Below are 9,338 nucleotides of genomic sequence, written 5' to 3'. Positions count from 1 at the left end.
TCCATGGTATTTCTCCACTACCACGGCCCTGGCCTTCGGGTCTCTGTGACCCGTACGTTATTTAATGGTATTTCTCCACTACCGCGGCTCTGGCCTTCGGGTCTCTGTGACCCATACGTTATTCAATGGTATTTCTCCACTACCGCAGCTCTGGCCTTCGGGTCTCTGTGACCCGTAAGTTATTCCATGGTATTTCTCCACTACCACAGCTCTGGCCTTCGGGTCTCTGTGACCTGTACGTTATTCCATGGTATTTCTCCACTACCACAGCTCTGGCCTTCGGGTCTCTGTGACCTGTACATTATTCCATGGTATTTCTCCACTACCGCAGCTCTGGCCTTCGGGTCTCTGTGATCCATTCCATGGTATTCGGGTGACCCTGGCCTGGCTTGTAGTAGTAAAACAGAAAGGGTAAGGGAAAGGGGAAAAGAAACAAACCTTGTTCACGTCCTACTCAACACTTTTATTATATACACACACACACACACACACACACACACACACACACACACACACACACATATACATATACACTGTACACATTTGTCTTCTTGTCTCTGTCATCTTTGCTTCTTCTTCTTCTTCTTTTGGACCTTTGTACTCTTTGGACACGGTTCAGCAGCTGGTTGCGATGCCGGCATGGCCCGTTGTGTGGCTCTAAATTTGGAGATGCATTCTCAAATGGTTCTCGCCCTCGCGGCACGCAATGTCCCCCAAGTGGAAGATGTAGTAGAAGAAGAAGAAGAAGACACAGAAGAAGAAGAAGACGAAGAAGACGACCACAGCGACTCTGACGACGAATGGTCATCCGGTGGGTGTGTGTCAGAAGAGGACCGAGACAAACACGACGATGGAGAAAGGGACCGCCGCGACGCCAACGACCATGACCACGACGCAGGAGAAGACGACTATGATGATGCCGACAACCGAGATGAACGAGGAGAAGAACGAGGAGAAGAACGAGGACAAGAACGAGGAGAAGAACGAGAAGAAGAACGAGGAGCAAACGCAGCACAAGAGGGTGGACGGCAAAGGGGAGAAGAAGAATTTCAGAGAGGGCGAAGACGACAAGGGGGAGGACGAGGAACAAGGAGAAGAACGAGGAGAAAAACGAGGAGCAAACGCAGCACAAGAGGGTGGACGGCAAAGGGGAGAAGAAGACAGAGAGGGCGAAGATGACGAGGAGCAGGACAAGGAGGAGAGCGAAAGGTTTGTGTCGAGAAACGGCAAAATCTAATGGTCCTCAATGACGTATTATCCCCGTCGCCCTCGAAGAGGAAAGAGGAACAACAACATGACGAACGAGAACAACACGACCGAGACGACGACGACGACGACGAACAAGACTACAGACGCGCTACTCCTCCACAGAGTACACTGCCACGCACGTCCACAACAGTCTCCACGTTTGACCTGTTTGTCACGTGGGGAATAGAAGAGACCGTGGTGACCGCCACGAACCTGTAGGGCCGCAGGCGATATGGAACAAACTGGTTCGCTCAAACGGTTCCACGCGTTCTCGAGACTGCTGTGATTCGACAACCACGCGAAGAGAGCCGCCAGACGAGCCTCGGACAAACTGGCGGCCGTACAAGACGTGTGGGATGCCTGGGTGCGGCGGCTGCCTCGCCTCTACAACCCGGGCCCCAACGTGACCGTGGACGAGCAGCTGGTTCCCTTTCGAGGTGGGTATTTGTCGCCGCAGCTATTATCATTATCATCGCCGTCGCCATCACCGCCGTTATTATTACTATCGCGCCATGTGGCTTTAGTCGTCAACGTTGTGTTCAAGCACGGGTCTGGGAACTCACTCGCCATCGGCAGGGCTCAATCCGAGTGGGTGGCTGGATAAACAGCGGCCGTCTTTCAGAGTCCCTGTGATAGATGGATAGAATAGCAGCGCTGCAAGCAGCCAGAGCAATGCGCAATGCATGTGGTTTCAAGTGGTGCATTCGCACGGAACCAGCGCCTGCTCACAGACGCTGTATGTGCTACTACACAATGTGCGCGGCCTGACTAGAGTTTGGTTTCTCCGGCAGCTGCTCACAAGCCCTCCAAACGGAGGAGAGTTGCCAGCCAGACTGACCCTGTGGGGCGCGTGTAGTCTGCTGCCTGTGGAGCGCGCGTAGCTCGTGTCTAGGCTAATTCGCTTGTTCTTCTCACCGCTGTGGCACAATTGTCTTGTCTTTTTCTTTGTCTTTTTTCCACCTCATAGTTTACAGTGCGTTTGTGTGTGTGTGTGCGCATGCGGATGTTTGTAAACATTTTGTTCTTCTCTCTTGTGCTTGTATTCTCATCTATAATTTCTATCTCATTCTTCTTCTTCACGTTCCCTCCTTTCCCTCTTCCTCGTCGTACTCCGAGTTCTTTTTCCGTGTTCTTCTCATTCTCCTTCTTTGAAGACACGTCCACCAACGACGACGGTTTATTCTCGTATTCAACCGCCTTGTAGTTTATAATGCATTTGTGTTTGTGTGCATATGCGCACGTGGATGTTTTTAAGGGTTTTATCCTTTTTTTATCGTTAGCGTTTTTAGCGTCTTTTCTATCTTCTTGTTCTCATTTTGTCTCCTCTCTTTTATTCTTCTTCCTCCGAGTTCCTTTTCCGTGTCCTTATCCTTCTTCTTCTTTGACTACATGTCCAACGACGACGACGACGATGACGACGACGACGATGACGCCAAGGTCGATGCTCCTTCCGCCAGTACATGCCCAGCAAGCCTGGTACGGACTCAAGTCTTGGGTGGCAATGCATGGAATATGTAGATATACACGGGCAAGTCTGCGAGCGGCGTGCCTGAGAGGAATCTGGGCGCGCGGGTGGTGCTGGACATCACCGAGGGCCTGCTGGGTCCGCGCAACGTGACGTGCGACAACTTTTTCACCTCCTACGAGCTGGCCCGGCTGCTGCTCATCGAGAGGCGCCTCACCGTGGTGGGCACCATGCGCAAAAACAAGCCTGAGCTGCCTTCTCGTCCAGGTTCACCTTCACGCCCACCGTTGCTCTGGTGTCCTACGTGCCCAAGAGGAACAAGAACGTGGTGCTGCTGAGCACGCTGCACATGGGGGACGTGCAGGTCAGCACCACCAGGGACGCCAAGCCTGACATCATCCTCCACTATAACAGCACCAAGGGCGGCGTGGACAACCTGGACAAGCTCATCGGCATGTACAGCTGCCGCAGGAAGACGGCGCGCTGGCCCCTCGCCGCGTTCCACAACATCCTCGACGTGTCCGCCTACAACGCCTTTGTGCTCTGGAGAGAGATGGCGGTGTCCGCCTCACTCGTCAAAGCCGTGACGAGCAGGGAAGTGGCCGCTGGAGAGCGCGGAGAGGTCGACGGCGACCACGACGACGAAGACGATGCAGAACCGACCGCGCCCCGAGTGTCCAGCAAGAGGAAGAGGTGTCAGCTCTGTCCAAAGACAAAGGACCGCAAGACGCACACCTCTGCAGGAGCTGCACGCGGACCTACTGTGCGGAATGTGTGAGACTGTAGCCTCTTGGCTCGGACGGCACCGCTGAACACAGCGTGTGCGCTATTGAGATGTAAAAAGGTGCAACAAAGTGACATGAACAATACTGTTGAAAATCTTTTGAATAGGTGTCTGCTGTGTGAGATGTGAGATGATGTTACGCGCACACACACACGCGCACACGCACACACGCACACGCACACACGCACACACACACACACACACACCACCACCACCACCAGGGTAGTAGACAATGTACGAGTGAAAACATAACCCGGGGTCCCATTGACCCGAAGGACGAGGCGACGGCGGTTGACGTGACATAATACATGAAAGGGCCCCAGGGACCCGAAGCACAACGCCAGGGTAGTAGGACAGTACATAAACTAAACAAGTCCCCGTGACACGAAGGACAACACAAGGGTTAAAGAAAACTTTAGAGAGTTTACAGTATGTGTCAACCATATCAGAAGCTTTTTGGGAATCACTGTGCACTAGATCAATCCACGCAACTTTAATCATGAGAAAGCTGCCATCGCATGCAAAAGAATAAAGGGCAGGCATACATATAATGTTATAGGCTTTGAAATGGAACAGATTCACTCAGCGTTTGGCGTTTCACATAGGATCACCGCCACCGTTACAGACAACGGGTCGAATTTTGTTAAAGCTTTTAAGATGTATGCAGCCCCTGAGCCTGACGAGGAGGAGGCTGAAGCAAGGTGTAGTTTTCACAGATGTGGAAGAGTTGCTTGGGACCACAGAAAGACAGTTTTCTCTTCCCCCGCATTTTAGGTGTGTTTCGCATACGCTCAAGTTGATCTCGTGCAATGACACGACAAATGGCTGTCATCCAACAGTGACTCAAAATGTGTGTACAGGAGTACAACGGCAAAGTGCGCTGCTCTTTGGACAAAGGCAAGCCATTCTACCGTGGCCTCTGAGATTGTCGATGAAATCTGTGTGGAAAAAAAATGATCATGCCTACATCAACAAGGTGGAATTCCTACCACGATGCCTTGTCCCGTATCAGTGACATCCCGGCCCAAGATTTGAATACGCTTTGTACTTGACTGGACATCCGAGCCCCAACAGAGCTTGAACATCTATTCTTAAAGGAATACTGCAGTGTTTTGAAACCACTGACAGTAGCACTGGATATCTTGCAAGGCGAAGATAACTGTTACTATGGTACTCTACCAACCCTGGAGACCCTAATGTCTAGGACGCTGGCACTCCAAAATGGACTGATGAGGATGACAGCAGACCTACCGGGTGTAATTGCACAGGTAAGCCAATTCTTAATAGCATATTTGAAAGTTAGGCATATGCCTATCCATTTTCCAAATTGTAAAGAATGCATTATGCCTCCCTTGATAGAGTTGTGTGTCAGAAAACTAAGCCTATGTCTTCTGTATCATTTTGTCCTGGGCTATCAAGACGCGATTCCCACCGGTGTTGGCGAGCAGGGAAGCTTTATTGGCTGCCTTGACGTTGCCAAAATTTAAAGTTTGATGGATAGGGGGAGCGGAGCGGAAAGAAGCGGCGCGTGCACTGCTCATCGCGGAGTGTCGCACTCTACCCCATGATGCAGAGCCGTTGGGGCCCATATGACTTTGGTTTCTGCTTGTCCTACCACCATGAAGAAGGAATCCAGGGCAATCCGTATAAGTTCAGAGTCTCGATCAAATCTCCACCTCCTCCACCTGTAGATAAGGCCAAATCAGTTCTCTCAATTACTATTCAGTAATAAAATCAATTGCTTAGGCTACAATGAAAATAAAATTAGGTGATATTTCAGTTAACCCATATTGAAATATCTAAATCTCTATTCAGTTGTACAACCGTACAACAAAAATCTCTCAAATTGTATTAGTTTCCCATAACTTAAGCAACAGTGTTGTAATTTAGAGGCATTAAGACATGCATGCTTATTTATCCCTCCCTGCACCGGTAACAGTAGAAAGGATGCACTAAAAATTAGCCTCTTTAAGTTACTTCACCATAAACTCCAGTTAAACAATTAAACTCACAACTTCTACTAACATTCATTCAACAAAATACCCACAGCTAGCAATAGTGTTGAAAAGCAACATTACTTTCCATAACCAATAGATAGAATAATTAGCCTTTTCACAGACAATACACAGTACTCCGCTAGCCTTTTGTGTCTAATTACCCTATTAGCAGATGAATACAGCACCTTAGCTAACCCGTTAGCTTTGCACTATTAGCACCGTTCTCTTAATACATCCATGATTATCACCGATTGCAATACATCCATGATTAGCATGGATGCTAGCGAACTCAAGGCCTAGTGCTAAGGAGTAACTCACCATTTTAATGGAATTCACTGCCTTTAACTCCGTGACGACAGTGGATTCAGGCACAGCTCTCTTTTGTTCTATTCACAACAAGGCATAGCCAGTATTAGATAGGATTTAATTCACTGAATGTCGTTCTTTTTCTCTTCCCGAGTGAATAACAGCAGCCTTATACAACGTTCCAATGCAGCGCCTAACTGTACGTACACACTGCAGCCGACTTGAGCTGCAAAGAAGCTTTGGCCGCCCTGTCAAGGACGCTTGTCAAAAAGTACGGGGAAGCTGTTTGACGCTTTGGCCACTCTGACATAGTAGCATTCTATGTTCGATCATGAAAAAAGTTCATATTACATATATAATTACAGAATTTGTATTGGTTGTTGGTCCCAGCGGTATCTGTTAGCAGTTAACTTGCTCGTTAGCCGCTGAACCGCAGCAGAATGCAGGCAGAGCGAGCAACCGCCAGCTGTTGATCCGTGCAGGACTTCACCGTGAGCGGCCTGTTTAGAGACGATGTGACCGGCAGGTAACGTTAACTGGTCCCTATACGCAAATATCATAAATGATAGGGGAACCCAGCAATGGCAATGATGAGCTTTTCCTCCTTTTTCTCGGAACTAATGTTTTTGTAGGAACGAAAGTTTACATCATATGTTTCTCTGGAATCAGCCAGCGCGAAAGACGTCTATATTGGTTGCTGATGTTTGTGGATGAACATAGCTCATTATCATAAAGTTGACCTACTTTCAACTTTCTGATTGACGCTCTGGTCGCTCAAAACGCCCCAAAAGACGTGACGCCGACTAAACTTTAAAATGTTTTTCTCACCTTCAAAGTGGAATTTATTTGAAGCAAACAGCTTGTGACTCTCATTGACCATTTTCTGAACGTCTATATTTTACATTTGCTGTAAAACCAACAACTGGGACTAGCTAACGGGAGTCTAGCTAGTTAACTCCGACAATGAAGACGAACAAGCTAACGGGAGTCACACTAGCTAGCTAACTCAGACAACTCACAACAACAAAGATGAATAAGCTAACTGACAACAACAAAGACGAACACTACAAAGACCTCAACGATGGGGGATAAAAGAACAAGAGACCAAGGTAAAAAAAACAAACATGTTCACATTCTCCTCAAACAAAAACTTAACAGAGGACGTCATGGAAGTTGTGAAAGCGGGAGATATGCACTCATATACTAACACTGACCCAGAAGTAACTCCACTCCCAGACTCCGCTACAAAAAAAGGGAAAACGGAGCCCACTCTCTCTGAGATGCAAGATAATATTGTTTGGCTTGTGGCCGAAAAAATTAAAGAAAATGCCGACTGTCTCGCAATACTGATTAAGAAGAATACTGATACAATTGAGGATTTGAAGAAATCTTCAGAATTTCTTTTCCAAGAAGTATGTGACATGAAAAAAGACATTACAACGGTCAAACAAGTCAGTGATGACCATCAAAAGAGAATAACAGTAATGGAAGATAAGATGAACGAGATGGAACGTTACCACCGCAGATGGAATCTGCGCCTATACGGCATACCAAAGCAAGAGGGGGAGGATGTGAAGCAGCGTGTCGTGGACATCTGTAGCACAATCATACCAAACTCCAGAGAAGATCTACGCTTCCACGTTGACGTGAGCCACAGAATTGGAAGGAGAGACTGGTAAAACTAGGCCAGTGATAACAAGATTTACATCCCGGTCAACGAAAGAAATGCTGTGGAAATGTGCAAAGGAGTCGGAGTTCCTCAAGATAAAGAAGCTGAAATTTGGAGAAGATTTGACCTCAAAAGACAAGGAATAGCGCAACAAACTTTGGCCACGGATTGAAGATGCACACAAGCAGGGGAAAAGAGCCTTCTTTGTCGGAGCCAGAGCCTTCGTTGATGGTAAAGAAATCAGAGTATAATAGTTGATGGAAAATAAACTCCACACAACTGGGTTGGAAACAAATTTTTGTTGAAAGCATAGTTCTAAAGCATAATCTAATCTAAAATTAAAACTAAAAAAAGTAATTGAAATATTGAGATTCCACTTTTAAGGCACTTTGATCCCAAAAATTATTTTTCTCAATGAAGCACAGTCTCAGGGGTCAGAGGTATATACTCCTATGCATGTTTGTAGCAATTTATTAATATTCAAAAGGTGAAGAAAAGCATTTAGCACAAGGTTAATTTAACACTAGTTTTTCTAGATACTTTTCTGCTCTATTGTTCAACCTGTCTTTGTCAATTTGTTCATTTAATGTAAGGGGTATACGAGGACAGGTAAAGAGGAAGGCTATTTTTTTTATTTTGTAAGAGTTTCAAGGCAGATTTTTATTTTCTTCAAGAAACACATGCCTTAGCTTCATATTTTAATTTTTGGAAAAGTCAATGGGGAGATAACATATGGATGGCTTATGGTAATAATAACTCCGCTGGTGTAGCTATTCTAAAAGGATCCTTTCAGGGAAAAGTACTTAAAAAAGTTGCTCATGATTCTGGATGGTGGATTATTTTAGTTTCTGAATTCATGTATGATATTTTCATTCTGGGTAACATATATGTATATAATAACAGCCTAAGAAACACAATTTTATTTGAGGAATTTGAAAATGAAATCTGTAATTTACTGAATACCTTCATAAATGCTAAATTACTGTTAGGAGGGGATTAGAATAGTATTAGCAATCCCACAAAAGATTGTTACCCTCAAAGATCTTTAAAAGGCACATATGGAGAATTTAATAATCTGTGTTTACATCTTAATTGCTGTGACATCTGGAGAGTAAATAATCCAGATCAAATCCAGTTCACTTGGAATAACAAAGATTTATCAATTAGATCCAGGATTGACTTTTGGCTTATATCAAATGAACTCATAGATCAGAAGAGCAGATATCTGAACATCCCCCTGAAATTTCAAACTTTGTGGAAGACTTTTATAAAAAATTATATTCTGAGCAAAATGGCAGTTTTAACACATCTATTTTCATCTCTATAACAAACAAGGCACGAGGTATTGACCAAACTCAAAAAGATATCTGTGATCAAGCGTTGTCACTCTATGAATTAAAAAAAACTATTAGTAAACTGAAAGATAATAAAGCCCCTGGTAATGATGGCTTTACTGGTGAATTCTATAAGGTATTTCAAGATCATATTTCTGAATTTTTACTTCACGTCTTCAGAGAAGCTATAGACATTGGCAAACTTCCACCAACTATGTGTCAGAGTATAATTACCTTGATACCTAAACCTAATAAAGACAAACTTGTGCTTGATAACTGGAGACCCATAACCCTAATTAATAATGATACAAAATTATTATTTTATTTAAGACTCAAGGCATGTCTAGACACAATTATAGATGACTGCCAGTCTGGATTTATGCAAGGTAGGCACATCAGTAACAATATTTGTCTGATTTTAGATCTGATTGACTATAAGGATTACATAACAGACAACAGCTACATTTTATTCATAGACCTATATAAAGCCTTTGATACTGTAAAGCACAGTATTCTATTTGCTGTGTTAGATTTT

This window comes from Sander vitreus, chromosome 15 (assembly GCF_031162955.1).
Source record: "Sander vitreus isolate 19-12246 chromosome 15, sanVit1, whole genome shotgun sequence".
Taxonomy (NCBI): Eukaryota; Metazoa; Chordata; class Actinopteri; order Perciformes; family Percidae; genus Sander; species Sander vitreus.
The sequence above is the reverse complement of the archived record's forward strand: the minus strand, read 5'-3'. Positions refer to the sequence as shown.